This window comes from Cupressus sempervirens, chromosome 6 (genome assembly GCF_028749045.1).
Source record: "Cupressus sempervirens isolate cs-2001-9-10 chromosome 6, ASM2874904v1, whole genome shotgun sequence".
NCBI lineage: Eukaryota > Viridiplantae > Streptophyta > Pinopsida > Cupressales > Cupressaceae > Cupressus > Cupressus sempervirens.
In genome coordinates this window covers 202,234,257-202,258,333 of record NC_143123.1, presented here as the reverse complement: position 1 = coordinate 202,258,333, position 24,077 = coordinate 202,234,257, and the positions used below count along the sequence as shown (strand labels likewise).

Sequence of the window (24,077 nt, the reverse complement as noted above, 5' to 3'; positions counted from 1 at the left end):
GCATATAATATAATAGTCAAAGTGATTAAAACATTAATTAACTAATTAATTTATTTACATCACTCACATTTGGAGAAAGTGTAAAGAAAAAGAATGAAGTAAATAACCATAACATAGAATCCATCTCATAACATACTCAACAAATATGTCCAATAAACCATAAAACCAGATAACATAATAGATCTACTATCATCTCAAAATAGCATCAACATGCAAAATGATAAACTGAACAGCATAGCAGTATATTATCTATAGTATTGAGTCAAAGTATAACATCTGACCCTCGGGTCATCATAAGGTACAAAATAAGAGTACCAAGTATCTCTCGAATCAAAATAGGCAAGGTACAGAATGCAAACACAAGAGGCATTACATCTATCACCGCATCAACATGCTGAACACTTGAAACATGCTCCACTCCTTCACCATGATGTTCAACATGCTCTAAAATATTCAAAAAAATGATGCATGTCAAATTGCAATTGAAAATGATAATTTATATTCATAATTGTATAATTAATTTCCAATATCAAATCAATACCTCCACCACTATAATGCACATCATGGCCTTCACCACGAGTAGATTCTATCATAAGATATGAAGATTGTAGTGAAATGTTAAGTAAATTGTTATGTAGTTAATTTATGTTCAAAACTAAAACCAAAAAATAAATTTCTCAACTATTCAATTTGATTTACTTTTCATCTGACCAATTTACCTGTGTCTCAATTAGTGCACTAGATTCTTGGGCAAGACTTTTAGATTCTTGGTGTAGGTGTGCAACCACGACTTTATAGCCTTCCTTCAATGCAATTTTTTATCTTCATCTATGAGCTCCACATTGAATTCTATGCCCGGTATTTTTTGCTTAATATTGTCAACTTTGCATGTATGGTTTCATTAAACAAAATTGTTTGCAACATTATATTAAAAAAATTATAAAAAAATTTATTGCTACTACTTACAAGTTGAGACTAAAGATTCATATAGCCACTAAAGCCAAGTTTGTGTTGGCCAACCTTTTTTAGTCTCACTTTTGTAGCCATAGATGTGTCCTATAGTCTATGAATAGTTTCAAACATGTTAGATTATATATTTACAAAGATCACTAATTAGTGCATGATTACATTATACTTAATACTATCATGACATACCTTCTTTTTCCCTGTGCTGGTTCATTTCCTCTATTTCCACATAGCTTTTTCTCCTTTGCATCTTCTATTATTTCATTCCTCTCCATTGGTGGCATCATAAGAAGATGATCGTACTTTGGGTTCTCCTTTAGACCCCTTCTATATTGATCCCTCATAGTCAGTATATGCCTTCATGCTCTTTTCAAAAGTAGAGCGGTGTCAAAAATGTTTTTTTCGAATAGGTCCTCAATAGATGTAATCAACTAATTTTTTAATTCACAACCCTATTCACTCCACCTTTAAAAAAAAAAAAAAAAATTTAGATCAATAACTTTAATATAGTACAATAAATGGAAGAACTTTTTTTTTTATAGCAATGATATGAAACTACATACCTTTTACGTATGGTGGGTCTAAATCTCCTCAATGTCATATCAAATATATGATCAAATAAAACATTATTACCTACAAAAACATAAAGGGATTGTCAATCTAAAATGAGTTATGTATAAGTAAAATAAAATTACACTTTAAATAATAAAAAAATTTAAGCACTTAGAAGCTTTCATAATTTTAATGGAAACATAGTTTTCTTGTTCAGCAACAATGTCCCTACAAATGACCCAGTACTAGTCACATGGACTGCTATAGGAAATGGATCAGCTTCAGTAATGCCAGTCTCTATTGCTCTATCAACTGAAGGTATACCTATTAGTGCACAAAATAGGTACATGAGTACAAAATACACCCAAAAAATAATAATGCATGATTAGCACATTACAAAATATAGCAAAACAAGGTTTTACCAATTGTAGTGGGCATAGATGAGGATATTTACATGCTCCTTGTTGTTGACAATGCACAAGGCAATATCAGACTGCCAACCGAAGGAGGCATCCACACTTCATCATGAGATGAAGAATACAATATTGTTAGAAAATACATTTTGCAATGGATAAAGATCAAATGGGATACTAGCTAGAAGAGTCCAAAAATAAAAGTTAATTGTTATAATGTTGATGAAAACAAACAAACAAAGTGAACATTACTTACACGAAGATTGTGCGCTACAACCCTCACCATCTTCACCATGCAATGTCACATCTATCACATATTTTTGTAGAACACATAATATTTTAGATCATGATCCATAAGATACTATAAAATATAAACATTTATTGAACTTCTATTATTGCTTTAGATTAATTACTTCTTACCTCCAATGCTTCGACCCTATGGCCCAATTCTTTTTTTAGTGCCTCTTTCTCCTTGCTTGTGTCATGCTCTATGATAATGTTAACAATTTCATCATTGTATCTTTGTTTGAGTTGTTAGGCCATGAACATAGGGTTAGCACTAAGGGCAATGTCATTTAGAAATGATGCCTGTATTTCAAATTGCATTTGATATGTTGTCATTCTAGCTTTTTCCTATCATTTGTGACATCAATATCAGTAAAATTCTAGCAAAATTACTCCAAAGCCATGCAGAAAAGAACATAATAATATGACATTTGTTTCTATATAATTTGAACATTTACAATAATTAAGGTTTATCTCTACTAAAGGTGTGTGAGATGGTACATTCCCGCCTGTGCATGGTGGTCTACCCATGTCACCGTGTGAAAAAGATTAGTAATTCTTAGAAATCAGTAGCAAAATGAAAGTATTTTACATGTTGTACTTAATGTTTATATCTACACATATGGTTTTCAAAGAAAAAATTTGTTTAACTAATCTGTATATTTGCAAAATTTAATATCAATAAAATTCCATCAAAATAACTTCAAAGCCATAATGAAAAGAACATAATAATATGACATTTGTTTATATATAATTTGAACAATTACAATAATTAAGGTTTACCTCCACTGAGGAAGGTGTGTGAGATGGGGCATCCCTGCCTATGCGTGGTGGTCTATCCATGTTTCCCTATGTCAAATATTAGTAATTCTTAGCAATCAGCAGCAAAATGAAAGTAATAAACTTAACAAAAAAATATTAATAAGAAAGTAGATTGTATATTTTAGTCAATATTAATTGGAGGCAATTGGTTTAAATGTTATACTTACTAGTCCCACGATAGGGAATTTTTTTGTATCTACATGATTCAAATTGTAATCTATCAGAAGCTCTTCCTCTGCACTTATTGATTTTATTGCACATACAAAAACATGATTTCCCTCACATGACTCAAATATATAATTCACCAAATTATTAGTTGAAACAGGTCGAGAACTATTTATAAATCTTAAAATATTCCCTATTGCTTTTGACCTTCCATCAATATATATAGCAAAAATTTTACTTTGATCATTTTCTTTGCATTGTATATAATTTGGTGACAATGCATACCTATACATACCTTTTTTATATTGCACAATCTACATCCAATTGTTGTAATTGTAACAAAGTCCTACATATTTGATCAATTCAACAACTTTATTGTAATGGACCTTTATGTCATCCATAGAAAATAGACCCAAACCATGTAATGAAGATGGAGCTATCTGATATATCCTTTCATTAATAGAAAAATTAGTGTTAACTGGAGGTAGTTCCTTGGGTACCTATTCTTTCTGAAGATGTGTGTACCCTAAGGCAACCTCCCTATCTCCTTCATTCTCATTATCATAAGAACATGACCCCCCTCAGCAAGAAAAAATTGCATTCATTTGTTGAATTTTCTCCTAATCTTTTGACCTCTAGTTGATCTCCCTATTTTAGACCTACTAGATGTCTCACTTTTGTCTTTTATTACCAAATTTTCCTTACTTGAGGAAGACAGATCAGAAAAATACCTATTTGGTGATACCTGCAATCCATAAAATGAGAGACACACTAGGACCAAAGTTGTTGATGATGGTAAAGAGAAGATATGCAAACAAAATATTGTATCTATAGGATCTATTGACATATACCTATCGATCCATGTGACTGTGCAAGATCCTAGTCAAAGACATTGAATAGCCTGCATATGTAAATCATTTATCTTAAATTTGTCAAAAAATTGGTGTAACTAATGTTTATATCTAAAAAAAATTGACATGTTCTACTTAACGTTTATATTTTCACATATAGTTTTGAAAGAAAAAGTTGGTCACCTCGCTTATCAAATTAACCCATATTTTAATGAATGAAATTTTGTTTGCTTCCAATGCTCTATAAACTACAAATTATGTAGAAGACATAAATTACATGATGCATTCATCAAAATCAAACAAATTTATATAAATAAAAATCATGACCCCATCATACTTGACTTTGATCGTACCTTGACAAACATTTCATTCATCATGTCATTGATCATCATCTTCATCCATGTCTTGATCATCACCATCATCACACTTTTCACTTTGATCATTTTCGTCACCACCACCATCATCATCATCTTCATCACCATTATCATGACCATCATCACCATGATCATCTTCATCTTCATCAGAATGATCATCATCATCATCACCACCACCAACACCACCATTATCATCAACATGACTAGAATCATTATCATCTTCTTCTTCTTCATCAATGGGTAATAGTTATTCATGATCATCATTTACTTCATCTTGTGATTCTTCAATACCTTCTTCTTCCATCACATTATACCTTATTGGCCTTCCTCTTTGAACATGTCTAACAACAAATGACCAACCTAGTTTGTGTGGAATGCCAAACTAAAACACTTGCTCACATTCACTTGGAAGAACATAGGGCTCATCTCCAATTGGCTCAAATAACTTTGTATTAATCATTGTAAATTCACTATAATGTTCAATAATAGTCCTATCAGGATCATTTTGATTCAACCATAGCCTATAACATTTGATGAAAAATAGAACTAATTTGAATGAATTAAAGTTGCACTTAATCATATCATCCAAAATGTCATAGTATCAATTTTTAGATTGTTGAGGATGTATGTCAGTTCTAGACAAAATATTGGTGACCACAAAGACTGCACTTATCTTAGAATCACACATTTTCTTCATTTCATCTGACTTTTTTATGCAAATTTTACGGCCATGGTAGTGTTGACATATCAGTCAAGTTTATTATTAGTGACACACACTTATTTAGATTTTGTACAGTTACCGAGCTTGTTCAACAGTTTACAGTGTTTTCCATGTAATTCAGTAGCCACTGAGCTTCTACAATTGTTACTGAGTCCTTTGGACCAACTCCAATGGTTACCAAGTAGATTCAATTAGTGTGAAGTTCAGCAATTCAAACTGAGTAGTTCTATGTATACCAAGTTCATCAGTGGTTACCAAGTTCACAGTTCATGTGATGTGAAGCCAGTGGTTACCAAGAATTACAGTGTCTACCAAGTTCTCAATTCATGCAATGTGAAGAAAATGTTAACCAATCCACTCTATGGTAACCAAGTAATTTAGTGTTTTCCAAGTTACATAGTATCTATCGAGTCACCAGTGCAAACCGTGTTCAAGACTACTTGCACTAGTAAATTTGGACCCAATTTTTGACCAATTTTGGTTGAATCTTGGCCAAGGTTGGTTGCTATTTTTTTCATCAAAATTTTCACCAAATTTCAGTTTGGTCAAAATTAGGATGAATAAATTACAAGTTGGTTGAAATTTTGATGAATGTATTCATCGAAATTTTGACCAAGCTGCAATTTGGTCAAAATTTTAATGAGAAAAATAGCAACCAACCTTGGTAAAAAATTGGGTCCAAATGTACTAGTGTTGAAAGTGATTAGTATGGAATGAGCTTCTACGTCTATCAAGAGCATGATGATGCCAAGAAGTGACAATGGATGCCAAGTATTAGAACCTCACCGAGTTAGTCTTTAGAACCTGAGTATCTTCATGTGGGATGACTTTGTAATATTTGTGCTAACTTGTGTCATGGATAATTTTTTAATTTTGTAAATTGGATTGATATATAAATGTGATGTATTGTATCATATCCAATGTAAAATGTGAAATTTAATAAAAAAAGGTATGCGTGTAATGCAAGTGCAAGAATACAAATATAAGAAGCAGATAAAGATTTATGAAGGCCATATCAGTACAAGGAACAATAGTGAAAAATCTATGATAGTAAGGTGATCAGTATAGTAAGGATTCTCTATTAGCAAACTCAGTTGCAAACTAGAGATCTACTATTTCATCCTAATAGGTGAACTAGTCAAAATCCTTTAACAAGGTAAACCTAATAGTCTTTAAATCTCTTTACCGAGTGCATACTTCATTGTATGTTTGTAAATCCTCTCAAAAGGTGGACCTAACAGTCCTATTTGCTCCTAATAGGGTAGATCACTAGAAGTGATCAATGTAAGCCTTAATAGGCCAACTTTATGTTGCATTACTAAAGTTTGTAGGTATCATCCCCACTTCACTTTTACTTTCTATTTGGAAGATTTATGGGTCAGCAAAATTTTGTGTTCAAGTGTTATAAATATTTTTATATTTTCAATTTCTCATGCATGCAATTAGATCAAATGTGATGAATTAAATGCTAAATAGTTTATTGAATTAAGAATTCAAATCGGTAGAAGTTTTAGAAGTTACTGATTCACCCCTCCCCTCTTAATAACTTAGCATAGTCTTGAATATTTATAAAAATTGGTATTAGAGCTTTGTGGTTTTTAGGAGAAAGTTTAATAGCTTGAGAAAAGATCAAGGATATGGAGATATTCAGACTTGACAAAGCTATTGACAATGAAAAGTTGGATCTGGAAATGATCATTGCCCAACTCAAGAAAGCGAAGGAGCAACTTTCCCAATCCCTAAAAAGAAGAAAGGAACTTGCAAATCAAATAAATGATCATCTCTACATTGAAGAAAGAATTGAATATTTTTTCCCCTCAAGTAGTTCAGATGAAACAAATGATGCAATCAAAGAATTCCTAGAGAAGAATTGTTCCCTACAAGAAAAAATAAGAAAGCTGAAAAGAGAACAAGAAATTAAATCAATAAGGTTATGTGAAGTCTTGGAATAGAGAAACAAGATAAAAGAAGAAATGGATTGAAGAAACAATGAGATCCAGAACTAATCCCTTTAGCATGCAAACCTTGTTGATGAAATCTCCAATACAAATGAGGAAATCATGAGCCAAAGATAAATCAATGAAAGATTAAGAAATGATCTAAATTTTGAAAACAAATCAATGAAAAAATAAGAAATGAGTTGAGATCTGAAAAAAAAATCAATGAAAGATTGAAAAATGACCTAAATATTGAGAAGCAAATCAATGAAAGGATGATGAAATCTCAAGAAGACATGGTTCAACTGAATGAGAAAAACCTCTATAGGAAAAAAGGAAAATTAGGAATTGGATACAAAGAAAAAGGTGAATCCTCCAAAAAAGGTTCTCAAAGAAATCAAATACCTACTTGCAATCACTATGGTAAGATAGGTCATACATCTAACAAATGTTGGAGTAATGGAAAAGAAAAATTCAATGGAAAATACTACAATTGCAATCAGCATGGTCACAGGGCTAATGAATGCAAAGAGAAACCTAAATTTGAAGGCAACTATCATAAATGTAAGAAACGTGGACACAAGGCATCAGAATGTAAAACAAAGACATTGAATCCTACAAAGAAAATTGTGAAAGCAATTTTGTTTGGGATTACAACATCTAGTGTAGATGTCATTACTATGGAGAATTTGGACACATTAGTATGAATTGTGTTAAACATCATATGAGGAAAAGGTATACCACTATAAGATGTTACATTTGTACAAAACTTGGCCATATTACCAAAAATTGTATGAATACTGGTAAGATTGAAGATGAGAAGGCAAAAGCTGATAACATTTGAAAGCAGATGAGATGGCAATGGATTCCTAAGTCTACCAAGGATATCGGTCTAAGAAATGATGGTCAAGTCACTCAAGAATTGAGTGACTCTACCATTTCCAATTAATTTCGTAAGGAAGAACTAGAACCAGGCTATCAAAGAAGACATCAAAATCAGTTCCAGTTGAAAGGTGACAAAAATCCAATTCTATATGCAAGATACAAAGGGATCACTGAGAAAGATTTGTATCAGTCATTATCGAGTTATCTTCTCTACTGAGCAAGGTTGAGTCATAGACTCTAGTGAGAAGGGTCAGGAGTAATGAAGGTAGTTATAGTTACTGATTCATGAAGATTTTTCCAAGTGATCAATACAAAGTAGTGGATGATAGTCTGTCAAGCATAATGGTAACTCATCTATCTTCATACTGAGCATTACTAGTGAACTTTTGACAAAATGGAATCAAACAACAGCAACAAGGAAAAGAAAGATTCTAATATGTTGGTTCATGGTGTTGAATAGAAGGTGCCAGACTTCAAGCTCATTCCCACAGTTACAAAAACCCTAGACCCCAGTAGAGCTCAATCAAAAATCCCTCCCAAGGTACTTCTTATTAATGACATTAAAAATCATTTTAAATGCACAATTCAAGAAATTGGTACTCTTGAGATGGATGATGCCCTAGCTTAGTTGTGTGTTGATGGAACCCTGAAACATGAGCATCAACATTTGGAAACAAAGGGATTAACTCACATTTCTCATATGCCCCAAGAGTTTCAAATAAAATGGATTAGGTATATCCTTAGCTGGGTGCACAATGGTCAACTATGGTTGGAGCAACCAATATTGATAATGAAAAATATGATTCATCGAATCACTAGCCTTCCCATGCTCGCCAAAGCCAAAACCCTAGGTCAAGCTAAATTGGAAAAGAAAACCCTAGCTAAGTGGGATGATAGATGCATAAAAATAAGTAGTGTTATAGATGCAAAACTCAAGTTTGGTATTCATGTTATAGCCCACAAGATATACAGTTCAAGTCATCTCAACAATGTATCATGTGAAGCTATGGACTTGGCATACAAAGTGGTGAAGAATAACTTGTCTTATGACCTTGATGAGTTATTATTGAGATAATTCAATAAGAATATGGAAAGTATTAGGACTTCCAAGAATAACCCATGCAAATTCAATTCTTTGTTAACAAGTTTATTCTTTTATGTTCAAAAGTTTTTCTCTTCCAAAGGCACTATAGTCTGGAGAAAAGAGGTACCAATATTGTACCAAATAAATGAATACATTGCAAAAATGGGAGAAAACTATGGAAACATCATGGAAAAATACTTTGATGTGTTATAATAGGTTCAAGATACCTAAGAAGTTGATTGAGGACTACAAGGATGATGTGTGCTTTATGGTTGATTGTGACAAGGTATACATCTAGGCAATCAAGCCCAGAATTGTGTGGGTCAAGCCTCTTGGTTATGAGGTAAACATTGATGAGACCAAGGATTCATTGAAGCCCTTGTCAATGAACATGTGAATCCCAAGACCCCTTACTTTGGTATTTATGAAGAGGAAAAGTCAAGAATAGAGCTGGAAATAAAGCTCCCTCAAGCGGTTAACAAAGGAAAGAGGAGGATAGCCAAACTGAAATCTAGTGCACCTCTCATGTTAACCGAGGGTAAAGGTGAAGATGAAAAGAAGGAAAAGGATGAACAAGAAATATAAGAAGAAGAACCTTTGAAGAAAAAGGTGTGAAGCCTCGCCCCAACCCATCGTAGCATAGTGATACATTACTATTATTTTGATATTCATGACTCGAGATGTCGAGACATTATCTGATGCTTAGAACATACTTTATTATTTCATGTTGTGTGATGTTACTTTCAGATATATTTGATGATTGTCATTTAATGTTTTATGTTTATGTATGTTGAGGAATTAAGTAAAATGTAGGATTAACACATTAATTTTGGAATCTTTATGATGAAGGATATAAGTAGGATGCAAGAAACCCTGATTTATGTATGTTTCAATTTATGTGAATTTCTGATACGTATATATGTACATGTGATTTTTGGGACTACTGATGTGTGCAATGAGTGTGCAGATATTTTAGTCGAAGAAACCGACGAAGGAACAGAATTGATCTCTATGTGTTAATTTTGAAAACCTCGTTGTTCGTAATTCAAGTATTGTGTTGTGAAATGTATGTATGTATCTTTCTATGTTCAGTAAATGTTAGTGTTCATAATTATGTTCTGTTAGTGTCGCTTGACACTCATAAATTGGCTATGTTCTTCAGTATGCTGATTAGGGTTAGTTGTGTTACCTTTGGACCCAAGTTGGTTTAAGTTAGTGTCAGTTTGCTAATTTGGTTCTTAATTGAGGTTAGTCATCCCTAATCCAGATTAGTGCTTAATCTTCTTTTTAAGAGTTGTTAATTGGTCCTAATTATTTCTTAGCCTTTGTGTGGCTCTAAACCTATTCCTAAGGCTTTAAATCATGAAATAATTATACCCAAGGGGTATGGGTATGGGGTGGGGGTCTTTTCCAACCCCTAAACCCCCTTTTGTTGACTTTGGAGATCACTCAAAAAGTCTCTTTTTGCCTTTGTGCGAAAATTGACCATGGTTCCATGAGATGCCTCACCCCACCTCCTTTTAGTGTCTAACCATAGTGAGGGTAGAGTTAGGATTTTCTAGAATTGCAAGTGGGTGGGAGAAGTTATTGATCCTTTTGAGTGGTTGAGTTTGAGGCTTATTTAGAGGCCTTTCTTGGACTAGTAGAGGTTGTTACCCAATCTTTACATTTAGAGAAGAGTTCTTGAAGATTGAAAGAAGGAAGTGGAAACTCTACTCAAATTGTTCATTGCCATTACCTCTTTGTGAAGGTAGGAAATTCTCATCTCCCTTATTCAATTTTCATATTTGTTTCATGCTTATGCTACTTTGTTGTTGTTTCAATGTTTGTATGTTTGTGGGTATGTTGGGAAGGTTTGAAAACCATGTTATTGTGGATGTTTTCCTTTCATGTTTATGTTTGCAATTTTGAGATTTTTCTTGCATGGGTGTTTTGGTATTACTCACCCTTGGAGAGGGCAGAAGTGACCAATTTTGGGAAAGGTCTGTTTAGTCAGACTCTAACCAGTGTAGAGTCTCTTCTCAGGATGAGAAGAGGGAGAAAGGGTAGGGTGTTATGGGCCCCTACCTGTCAGCACAAACCTTGTATGATTATGGTATGTTGAAATGGAAGAACGAAAGTTCTTGGTTTATAGCCCCGATTGGGCATCTGCTTAGGTTGTGCTTGACTTCTCCTGGTTGGAAGAATCCACTTTTCCCTAGTGTTGATTCATTGTGAATCTTATAGTGAAAAACCTTGTGTGAATATGCATGGTTGAATTGTTCTTGGTCTTGCTTGTTATCACCTGATCAGATTTTGTTTCCTCCACGGTTCGTAGAAATGTGTTGCAGAATTGGATATGGAACCCTTGTTAAGGGTCATGAAGGAAATTTCATTTAATTGTTGAAATTTGGGATTGAGATCCTATTGTAATTTGTATTTTAAACCTTGTTGTAATTGCCAACGAAGCCGAGTTTTCTTCCTAATTCTTTCCTGGCTGAGCCTTTGAATCAGGTTTGCCAATAAAATTGGTGTTGAGTATAATTGCTTATCATGTGATTTAATCGTGATTTAAATTTAGATGGTTGAAAATGAAATTATGATCATGGATGTAGATTCAGGTTGCATGATTATTTGGATCAACAAGTATTGCATTATTGATTAAAATGGATAATTTATATTCTTGGTATGTTAAGGTTGTAATTAGGCTCTATGGATTTTCATTTAAAAGAAATTATTGACATAGGTCAAATTACTCCAATTTAAGATTTATAAGAGATCTAATGATTTTGGTGTAAATTTTTAAATCTATTCTAAAGAAGAAAAAAAATACACCTTAAAAAAATATATATATTTTGCTTGCCTTGTAAATTCTATACTTAAAAAATTTTCATCAAAAAAAAAAAAGAGTTGCAAGAGAGTAAAACTCTCTGCCTTTTGTATGGGAGAGGCGATCAAATAGTTTTGTGCAACAGGGAATATTCTCTGTGATTCTTTATTTTTGTTTTTAAATTTGAAATTAAATATAAAAAAAAAAAGATTTTGCATGACTAAATAAACACTATACAATATCCTAAAATATCTTTTGCTACCTATAAAACTTTAATACATCAATGCTTTTCCTTCTTTGGTGGATGTCAATTTGGAGGGGGATTAAAAATGTTTTAATTGTTTTGTAAGTCAGGGTTGTCATCATGGGGGATGACATCACCCTGTCCCCTCATAGGATTTCGCAGACCTTAGGCTTGCCATGTAAAAAGGAGATGAATTTGTTTAAATTTTTACCACCTTTGTTGGCTAGGGTCGCCACCTCTCTTGTCAGGATGCGTCAATGTGTACCCCCCCACTTGGGCAGCGCGCTGTACCCAAGTGCAGCGCATGGGGAAGCACTTTTTCCTCTTGATAAGCACTTAGGAGGTTGGGAGAGGGGATGTGACGTGGGTCACATTGGATGGGAATTGTGTTAGGGTGTAGGGGGAGTATAGGTAGGGGGTTAGTTTTAGGTGTTAGTATGGGTTAGTTAGGTTAGTTTAGGTTTTAGATCATGTTAGTTATTTTGTTTATTAAATTCATTTTTTATATTAGTTAGTAAGTTGTATTACTGTTTAGTTTAGGTTTTTCTTAAAATTAAATTAGTTTTAGTTTAAATTGTTATTTAGAATTTAGTTTAGTATGTTTTGTTATTTAAATAGTTTAGTTTGTTATTTATTTATTTATTTATTTATTTATTTATTGTTATTATTTGTGATTAGTTTAAGTTAGTTTTAAATATAAGTTAGTTTTTGATCTATAGTATTAGGAGTTAATTTTAGTTAGATTATATATTTATGTTAAATTTTTGTAACATTAGTTTTAATTTAATAAAAGTTTTTAGTTAGTAGGTATTGGTTTGCTAGTTTAGTTTTAATTAACTTAGTTGATTACTTATTTTAGAAAATTTTAATTTCATGATTAGTTAGAATTGAGTTAGTTGTTAGTTGTTTAAATTTTAAAATTAGTAAGAGTTTGATAGTTAATATTTATTATGTTAAAGTAGTCAAATTATTTTAAAGTTAATAAATTATATATATATATATATATATATATATATATAATATGTTTTAATTCTAGTTAATTGTTTTTTCTTAGCGACTTTTCAATATCGATTAAATTGTAAATCGATAATTGTCTATGAGATTTGTAATTGAACTTGATCTAGTTGAACTTGATTAAAATTTCTTTCTTATAATGTTAACTTTATATGAGATAAAAGATGCTATGTAATAAATGTTAAATCTATCTTAATGATAATGTTATAGAGTAAATTTTAAATTTATTGTTTTAAGATTAATATGTAACGAAGGTAACGTCGATATTATTGTTATATCGAGAGCTTCAGTTTAACAATGTATTCCTCCACAAGAGTTTATAAACTTATAATGTAATAAAGTGAATCTTTTCTTGTAATGTGATCGCAAACTTATCAACTTGAGCATTATAATAATTATTAATTCAAAAAAAAATATGTGTGTGTGTGTGTTTTTTTTTCCCTCGTAGTTTGGGCATGACAAAAGGGAAAAGTGATCATCACCAATCCTCCAAAGGCATCCACTGTAGTCTTCACAAGGAGGTTCAAGAAGAAAGGAAGTGGCATTGTAATTAGTAGACCTCCTCCCACCTTTCAAGAAAAGTTAAAGAAAATGGAAGAAGGTGTTGCTATAAAAAAAATTAAATCTTTTAAGTATGAGACAAGGATAGAGGTAGAGAAAAAACAAGCTGAAGAGTTGGTGCTGACCAAAATGGGCAAATGGAAGTATTCACCAGACTAGATTACCTCCCAAATCTCTAATGAATTATTGGAGAAAATAAAGCCAAGATGGGATTTTGCAATGCAAATAGTAAAAGACATATATGCAAAAACCTTGAGGCGGTTACTACCAAGCATAATAGATGTTGAGGTTAAAGAATCTTTAAAGAAAAATGAAGAAAAACTGACTCTAAGATTTAATACCTATTTAGTTTTGATTAAGGATATAGAGCATGTTGTGAGAAATGCCATTAACACTCAGAAGAATATTTATTTGCTACATAAACCAAGTGATTTCCGAGTGGATGTAAAGGATGATGAAGAAGAAGAAGGTAAGGATGAAGAGGATGATGATTGATCAACTCATTATGTTACTATTGATTATGAAGAGTATAAGGAGCAATGAGCTAAAGAAAAGGAAGATGAAGAGGAGAAAGGTGCAGAAGGTGCAGAAGCTATCAAGGAAGATAAGAAATATGATGAGGAGATTGACCTAGTAAAGATAGCAACTGCAATCAATGCCTCACTTCCTCACTCCTCGAGAAAACCTTTTTCTACATCAAGTTTAGAGACAATTTCAGTAAGTTTGGTTGTGACTACTACAGATGCATCAAATGTCCAATCACTCTTTGCACCAACACAACTCAGCATATCATTGATAGAAGTGACTTCCACTTCATCAACTAAGCTGGAGTCTCCCTCTTCATCTGCCAAGTTAAGTTCTTCAGTCATCTTCTCTCCAATTTTGACTTCTTTAGTTTTGAGCTCATCCATGGTAAGCACTCTAATTTTGGATTCTACAATTTTGGCTTCATCAATTTTGGATTCTTCTAGCATCTCTGTAAATATTCCACTAGTCAACGCTATAACAAATTTCACTGCAAGCCCGAGTATGTATACTATTGTTTCTATTTTGGGCACTAAAGCAATAAGTGTAAGGATAGTTGAGCCTAAGGTTCAATCAAGTACAAAAATTTTGAAAGGAAAGGAGATAAAAGAAGATATAGATTTGGATGAGGAAATAGAAATTCTCAAATGGGATTTCTACAATCTTTTTATAGACCAAATGCACATAGTTGGTGAACTCCTCCAAAAAAAGGCCAAGCAGCAAAGATTGAGAGAGGAAAGAGACAGAGAATATAAGATATTAGATGATGCTAAGAACATTTATCTGAGGCTATTGGAATTGAGGTTGATTCTTCTCAACCTATTTTTTTTTAGCTTGGTGAAGTAGTCCAAAAGTTTAAAGAGGACATAAAGGGACAAAAGAAATTGGTTGAAAAGGTAGAAAAGAAGTTCAATAATAAAGTGTCGGAGCACATTGCTTAGCAAATTGCTATTAATCAAGTTGAATTATCAACAATTTTGGTCAATCTTGAAGCATCATGTTCCAATGTGTCATCACTTTTTGCAAAGTTATGTGATGTTACCAAGTATACCAAAGAAGTTAAGGACAAACTATCCAAAATTGATATTGATCTTAAGGCAAGTGCTCAACAATTGCAACTTGACCCCAGTTCAAGCTCTGCACATTTTAAGAAGATCAAATTTTTGACAGACATGCAAGTAGAGTTGTTAAGAGAAGAAGCAAGGATCCGTTCCACACTAGTTGATATACAAAATATGATCCTTCTAGTAATGGACTCTATGCAAAAATAAATTGTTTATTCAAAAACCCTGATTCATGATAACAACTTCTTTGTTGCTGACCACATGATTGAGCTGTCAGCTGAAGTGCAAATTTCCATCCATACATGTAAGGTTCTTCAAGAGAATTGGGATAAAACATTGGTAATTACCCTCAAGACACACTCTAAATTCTTATCTCATTTTGGTGTCTCCATGTAAATATGTTAGAATAAATCTTTTGCATTACTATCAAAAAGGGGGAGAAGAGCAGAGTTAAAGGGGGAGATGAGATATGAGAAGAGAAGAGTTACAAGGGGAGATATGTATATAAGAGAAAGTTAAATGTACATAAAATATCACATAGTATGGGGGAGATACATGTTATGATGTAGATATACTCTATATATATCTTACAAAGACCAATTTTGAAAAATCTCAAAAATAGACCAAGCTAGTATCACATGGTGATAAATAAAAGGTATTTAGTTTTGGGCTAATAAGTATTTTTGTCACTAATGTCAAAGGGGGAGATTGTTGACATATCAGTCAAGTTTTTTATTAGTGACACACACTTATTTAGATTTTGTATAGCTACTAAACTTGTTGAATAGTTTATAGTGTTTTTCATGTAATTCAGTAGCCATCGAGCTTCTATAGTTGCTACCGAGTCCTTTGGACCAACTCCAATAGTTACCGAGCAGATTCAGTTAGTGTGAAGTTCAACAATTCAAACCGAGTAGTTCTGTGTATACCAGAGTTTGCAGTTCATGTGATGTGAAGCCAGTGGTTATAAGGCATTATAGTGTCTACCAAGTTCTCAGTTCATGCAATGTGAAGATAGTGTTAACCAAGCCACTCCATGGTAACCAAGTAATTTAGTGTTTGCTAAGTTGCATAGTATCTACCAAGTCACCAGTGCAGACCAAGTTCAAGATTACTTAAAAGTGATTGGTATGGACTGAGCTTCTACATCTCCCAAGAGCATGATGATAACAAGTAGTGATAGTGGATGCCGAGTATGAGAACCTCACCGAGTCAGTCTTTAGAACTTGAGTATCTTCATGTGGGCCAACTTTGTAATATTTGTGTTAACTTGTGTCATGGACAACTTTGTAATTTTGTAAATTGGATATATATATATATATGATGTATTGTATCATATCCAGTGTAAAATGTGAAATGCAATGAAAAAGGTATGTGTGTAATGCAAGTGCAAGAATGCAAATATAAGTAGTGGATAAAGAGTTATCAAGGCCATATCACTACAAGGAACAATAGTGAAAAATCTATCATAGAAAGGTGATTAGTACACTAAGGATTCTCTATCAACAAACTCAATTGTATGCTAGAGATCTACTATTTCATCCTAATAGGTGAACTAATCAAAATCCTATAACAAGGTAGACCTAACAGTCTTTTTTTAAAATCTCTTTACCGAGTGCATACTTCATTATATGGTTTTAAATCCTCTCACAAGGTGGACCTAGTAGTCCTATTTGCTCCTAATAGGGAAGATCATCAGAAGTGATCAATGTAGACCTTAACAAGCCAACTTTATGTTGCAATACTAAAGTTTGTGGGTATCATCCCCACCCCAATTTTACTTTCTATTTGGAAGGTTTTTGAGTCACCAAAACTTTGTGTTCAATTGTTGTGAATGCTTTTATATTTTCAATTTCTCATGCATGCAATTAGATTAGATGTGATGAGTTAAATGCTAAATAGTTTATTGAATTAAGAATTGAAATTGGTAGAAATTTTAGAAGTTACTGATTCACCTCTCCCCTCTCAGTAACTTACCATAGTCTTGAATATTTCCAATAGGTAGTACATAGTTTTGTGGTGTTTGACTTGCAATTATTCAAACATGTCAAGATTGTTTGCATCGATCTATGAGTTGATATTAAACTTATGGCTCATGATTAGTAATCTTTTATGTACCTTTGTATCTCTTAAGCCATATACTAGATCAAGTACCATTGGCATAACATTGGGATCTCCATTGCAATAAGCTTCTTTAAGAAATAATGAAACACCATCCCATGTTAATGAGTGACTATTTTCTTGAGACTGTTCAATCCATTCCATCATCCACTAATACATTTGGCATTGATTTGTGATGGCTATGTGTCGCAATTATGACAGAAATGTGTCACCACTGCAACAGTAATAGACGTCATTATTTTTTAGTCATAAATTACAATGTCTATCCTATATCATTGCAATTATGACACCTATCCATCGCTATGCAACCAATTTATTGTGACATCAACCCCATCACAATTCTTGTGGCCGACGTTGCAATTGCGATGGAAACTCGGGCAATTATGATGATAGTTGGCGTCACAGCTACAACAACCCCATCGTAATTCTTGTGGCAGACGTCGCAATTGTGACAAACACCCTAGAAATTATGATGGCAGATGGCATCGCCACTACAGCAACACCATCACAATGCTTGTGGTTAACATCGCAATTACGACAGATACAAAGTAAAACAAAAACAAAAAAAATTCCTCAGTTATATTCAATTGTCAATACCTGCCCATACTGACCACCCATGTTCTTCCTAGGTAGAAATTTGGTCAAAAAATTATAATAAATTAAATCAAATATAAGATTCCTAAATGGGTCAATACCTACCCATACTGAGCCAATAGTAGTAGATCAGAAACGTAGATCCCATGTTAGTTTTCCTTTTTCAATTTCTTCAATTTCTAATGTTTTACATTTCTAGAGAGATTTTAAATGTACGTTAATTAGATATTCAATCATAACATTTTTGAAAGATAAATGTCATTCTAAATAGTAGATTTTCCATATTTGGGTTTACATGTATCTAACCAGACTCCTACTAAATATCATTGACAAGGTCAACCTCTTTATGGACTCTTTTGATTTTTCATTTCTTCCTAATCAACTAGCAATTTGGGTACTTATTATCTTCAATCCATCTTCATACCAGATTTATCTTCAACCTCCTTTAGAAATATAGAACTATGCATCATGAGTGATCAAACCCTTAATTAGATTTTGGTACTCCCGTGTAATCTCTCTAATCACTTTCAAATGGGCTATTCTAGATGTTGGTATTAGAAATAGCATGGATAGACTAATCCAATGCCCAAATATTACCAATTAACACTGCTCAAATAAGAATGAGATTCAATTAAGTCTTACATAGATTTGAAATTACTTGTGAAGAAACTCTAAAGCCCCCCTTTTGAAGAAATTACTTGCTGTGGTAAAATGCTCTGCGCAATACGTCTTGCAGTGCAACAAAAACTTGCAGGTGAAATTAAAATTCTTAGTTAGGCACAAGAAAATGAGTTACAATGATTACCCAATGTCTACAATCATCAATCCCTTCACCTTAGCTAACATGTTAATTCTTACCCCAAACTCTTTCTTGCCAATGTCTATTTATGCACAGATGGGTACGCCACGATGGTATATGCTTCCTCAAGAGGCAAGAAATATTCCACATAGAAAAAATAACCAACCAAGTTCTATGAAGGGAGCCCTGAAAAACAAATAATCTAAGTGTTCCTTTCAAAAGCTCACCATCCCTTCCAAAAGCCACCCCTCTAGATTTTGACCTCCCTGTACCTAGCTGGAGAACCGCTCTGCGGGTGGACAACCCTGTTTACATTTATAAAAATTAATTATAAAATTGTTAAGATTGAAACAACATATAATTTTTTTTCTGTATGGATTGAATATGATGATATGGAATCTTTTAGAAATATCAAATTTCCACAATCCATTACAATTACAATTACAATGATTAGTTTCTGAATTAGATTGTCTTTGCATCTTTAGCATTACTCATTACAATTATAATGATTAGTTTCTGAATTACAATAACCTATCATCAGAATGAAAGAGAGATCACTGAATGTGATTCAAAACATTAATATTAAAAATATAAATACAATCTAATCCACAAGCTAATGACTGTAAATAAAATTTTTAAAATATAAATCATTGAAATAAAGATTTAAAAGTTCATGCAAGTTATATAAGACGGTGTGATCAACATGTTTGATTTCCTGATATTGATTTGTCCTTTGGTAAATTCTCATAGTTGGTGAGATACTATTGTTAAGAATGTTGATGTACTTAGTTTCTTTTTAATTTTAGGCTTTGGAAACCCCCATGCCAGAAGGAAGCTTACCTTGAAGTTATGACTAGAGTCCATTTCAATAATTTCAATTGCTAATGAAGTAAGCATTGTATATGCATTTTCATTTCAATAATTTCAATTACTAATGAAGTAAACTCAAAAGAAAAAACATCAGAAACAGAGATAGGTTTGATAGAAAATTTTGGATCACAATAGGAGTAGAAAAATACAAATATAAAAATAAAAATCAAGAAACAGGGAAATGTAAATGTAGGAGGAGAAGTTACGGATAGAATAATGATTAGTATTTGCATTACTTTGAACCTATTCAAATCTATATGAATTAGCTTATGTTTTTTGATATAGACATTCTACCTCGAGAGAAGACATTTTAACAGAAAATTTCATTGTATGTTACAATCAGAACATTTTTAGAGAGAAATGCCATTCTGAAAATCAGATTTACCATACTTCTATTACATCTCTCTCTAACCTCTTCTTTGGTTTTTCTAAATACTAGATTTACCATATTTGTGTTTACATCTATCTAACCAGATCAACTAGCAATCTGGGTACTAATTATCTTCAAGGCTCCTTCAAAAATATAGAACTAGGCATCATGAGTGATCACACAATAGTCATTCCTAAGAGATACTTCCATTACGTACAAGTCATGAACATAAATAAAATGATAAATAATAGCATAGTTAGTGGCAGTTGCCAGTTGAAAAGGTTTAGTGTCTTCAACTCTAGAATTGGCTTGGTAATTTACTTTCAGTTTTCTTCTTTAAGTTATTCGGCTTTGCTTGCAGGCAGGCAAATTTTAACATTAAAAGAATCCTTCAGCTTTAACATTAAGTTCTTCAACTTTGCTTGATAGGTTTAATGACTTCCTAGGAAACTGCAATACTGAAATTTTGTTCTCTTTTCTCCTTTGTATTCTTATTTTCAATATTCTTTTCCTTTTCTATAAGAATGAGGGACAAATTTTGAAGGTGAATCAAGCCTTTGAACACATATTTTTCTCATTCTCTGGTTGAGGCAAATGTATGAGTAAATCATGTACACAATATAAATATATTTAATTAGTCAGGTCTGTAGGAATTTTCCAATCGATCATTCCTTCAATGATCTATCTATTTCTGACAAGCATCAGATGAGAGAGGTCAGTTTCATTTTAAAAACATTGGCCAGTCCATTTGAATGCCCATGTTTAACTATCTTGTAATTGGATATTACAAAAGAACACATTACTTTAATAGTCTGGACAAGACAATTCATGTGCCTTGTTATGCTTCGATAGTCTGGACTCTGGATCATATAGTTTACATGTCTTCTATAAGATTTCATAATTACTTCAGTAGTTGCACATTTTTTCAAAAGTTCCCATTTTGGCAATTGCCTTTTTCTTTTATTGATTTTTTTAAAATGATGGAATTCAAACAGTTCATTTGCTACCAGTCTATAGTTAAGAAGTTCCTACCTCATCTACAGTGGCAGTAAGCATTTGCCCATACCTACCCTTACTGCCACTGTAGAAATTTTAAAAAATAGTATACTTTTCTACTTGGATAAGGAAAATTGAGCATGAAGATAATACTTACCTTACCCATAATACTGCGCTATCAACTTATTCCCACCCATTCATAAGTTTTCCCATCAAAATAGTGCACAATTTTCATACCTACCCATATACCTTCACAAGAAAAAACAATAATGACATTAGGACTAGATTTGTATACTGCTTAAACAATCCATGATACAAAAAAGTGGAAATCAAAGTAAGGTTTTCGATTTTTTCTAAAGATTGAACTCTCCAATTTAGGCCTAGTTACAATGAGGTGAGACACTGAGTATGACATTTGTGGCCCTGATTATATTATTCATAAGCTTTCTTGTCTTTTCCACATTCCATGAGCATTCTATATTATTTTTCACAACCCATTTTATTAACTCATTATGTGAATAAAAAAATTGATTATTAACTAACTATTTATCTATGTGCATTTGATGTTTCGATACAATGAACTAAATGTGATGACACTAAATACAAATTTATGTCAATTAGTATTTTATTATTTTACGAATATCCATGACTTGATATCTTGTTAGTCTAAATCTTTTCCATAGGTCCTCCTATTCGAATAATTTATAAATAAGATTGGTAAAATTGATTGAGTTTTGCAAATCATATACATGCAATATTTTAATTATTTCTATTGACTTGAATTATGATATTTTGATTTTGACATTGTCTAACTACAATCTATTGGCATAAGGTGGATGCTGGTCAATCTTTTTCCCCTCTCGCTTGTTGAGTTAGGCATCATCTAGAAAAGGGAGGCTGATCATGATAGTGAGGAAATTGTACTATAAATTTTAAGAACTTGTACACATGCATCAATCATAAGTTGATTGTATGATAATGCAGGGTAGACATGCAAAGGTTTTCTCAAGTGTCATCACAAGTATTTGTACTCTCATTGCCTTTCTATCGTTGCATGAGATCCAATGAACCATAGGGACTCATCGTTTCCCTAGTTAATTATGATAATCGTATCATTGGTGATAACATAGTCCCAAGATAGTGTTGAGATCTAAGGATGCAATAAAAAAGCTACAAGTTTAGAACTTCATGACAGTTCAAAGCATGAAGCCTTAGATGCATAGGACAACAGTCTAAACATAGGACAAAATAGAGAAATATTTAGTATCTTATTGATCTTCACTTTGTTTCGAGAATAGTTTAATATTCTCTACTAAATAGGGCCAACCATGTGAAGGTGGAAGCTCATTTGGCCCCACCCCCCTTCCCCTAACATCACTCTACATTCCCCATTAACATATAACATTCATTCATTCTTTCAACCATTAATAAAATGTAACATTCAATCAATATCACATGATAACATTGATTAACACATTAGATTCATTAACATGCAACATTCATCAATATTCTGCATTAACACATAATTCATGAACATTCATTAGCACATAATTAAATTCATTCAGACATAAAATTCAGTCATTATCAATTAAGCTATGTAGATGGCAATCATTTCTTTTTTTTCTTTCTATTTCTTTTTTCTATGTAAGCTCTAAGAGGAGCATCAGTGTCATCATCAATTCCCCCCTCATCAGTTGTTTTGTTCTCTGTTCTTGATGATCTCAAATTCCTATGTTGTTGCAAAGGGGGGCCCTCTGCAATAACAAATAAAAGAGTTAAATTAAAAATAATTTATTATAATTGTTACAAGTATTTAATTATTTTAAATAACATAACTGTGGCACTCTTTACCTGATCTGACCACATCATTTTGTCTAGACTCAACGTCAACATGCTCATGAACATCGACCCCTTGATCCTCTACAGCTGTTATACAAAATGTTACATTAATCCAAACACCAATTGCAATTACATATAAAAAATTTAATAGCAAATGTATACCTCCACCACTGGGATGCATATCATGTGAACCTTCAGCATTCACAGATTGTGTAGAAGGATTGTTAGGTTGCATTCCAACATCCTACGCATTGTTATCATTGCTTGCTTAAAATAGATATACTCACTTTATATTGGAACTTAATATCAAATAGACTAATTGGTAAAGTATTCAATTTGAAATAAATTTCATTTATCTTATTTACCTGTGGCTCAAATGCATCATTATTAGAACCTTCCACACTAATTTCAGCTCGTTGCCATTCAGCCATGGCTCTATAGCCTTGTTGGAAGCCAATTCTCTTATCCTCTTCTGTGAGGCATCTCTTGAACTCTAAGCCATGCATTTTTGCATGGTATGGTGAATTTTACTTGCATTGTATCATCAACCAATGGAGGGTAGTTATAATATCAAAAGGAAATGGTAAATAGTTAGCAAGGTTTACAACCCTTGTTACACCTTATTTTGGTCATGTTGGAGTTGTTCTAAACTATCTTTGGTGTTTGGGAGTCCTAGAGGATCCAATTGCACTCTTGGTTGGGTGTGTAGAATAAAGGTCAAGTGCTGCAATCTGTCCTGTGACTGGTAACAGCAAGTTTTCCTTAGACCTGATTTGTTTTGGGTTGTGTTGATGTTTGTTTTGGTTTCCATTTATGTTAGAGGGTTGGAGTTGTCCAAAACACTTGGTGTCAAGGTTGGGTGTATGAGGCCTTGAATGGTACAAGGGAGAAGTAACTAGTATGCAACCTTATATGATGAGTTGGGTCCATGAATTAAAGGAGCAGTTGTAATAGCAGATTAGTTCCTTGTTTGAAGGTGAATCAAGCCTTGAATGCTCTTGTGGAGAACAGAGGATTGGGGTGATAACTTGAATTTCTTAGTTGTTCCAAGGTGCTAAGAGTTTGTTGGTGCTTCCAAAGCATATTACTCTACATCATATATTGGTGTGGAGGAACACTGAGATCCAAGTTGAGGATCAGGAGCATAGACAAGCTAGTCTATCCTAGCATTTCCCATCACATTATATAAAAAAATTGATACAATTTTTCATTTACT

The 24,077-nt window shown here is 32.8% G+C and overlaps 1 long non-coding RNA gene across 1 annotated transcript; it reads right to left on the bottom strand.

Moving 5' to 3' along the window:
- Positions 1–22,537: 22,537 nt before the first annotated feature.
- Positions 22,538–22,948, bottom strand: LOC149551939 (uncharacterized). The gene is made up of 2 exons (XR_016353338.1): positions 22,874–22,948; positions 22,538–22,776 (listed from the first exon to the last, which is right to left on the bottom strand). It is a non-coding gene; the product is annotated as an uncharacterized LOC149551939 (long non-coding RNA).
- Between the last annotated feature and the right edge of the window lie 1,129 nt (positions 22,949–24,077).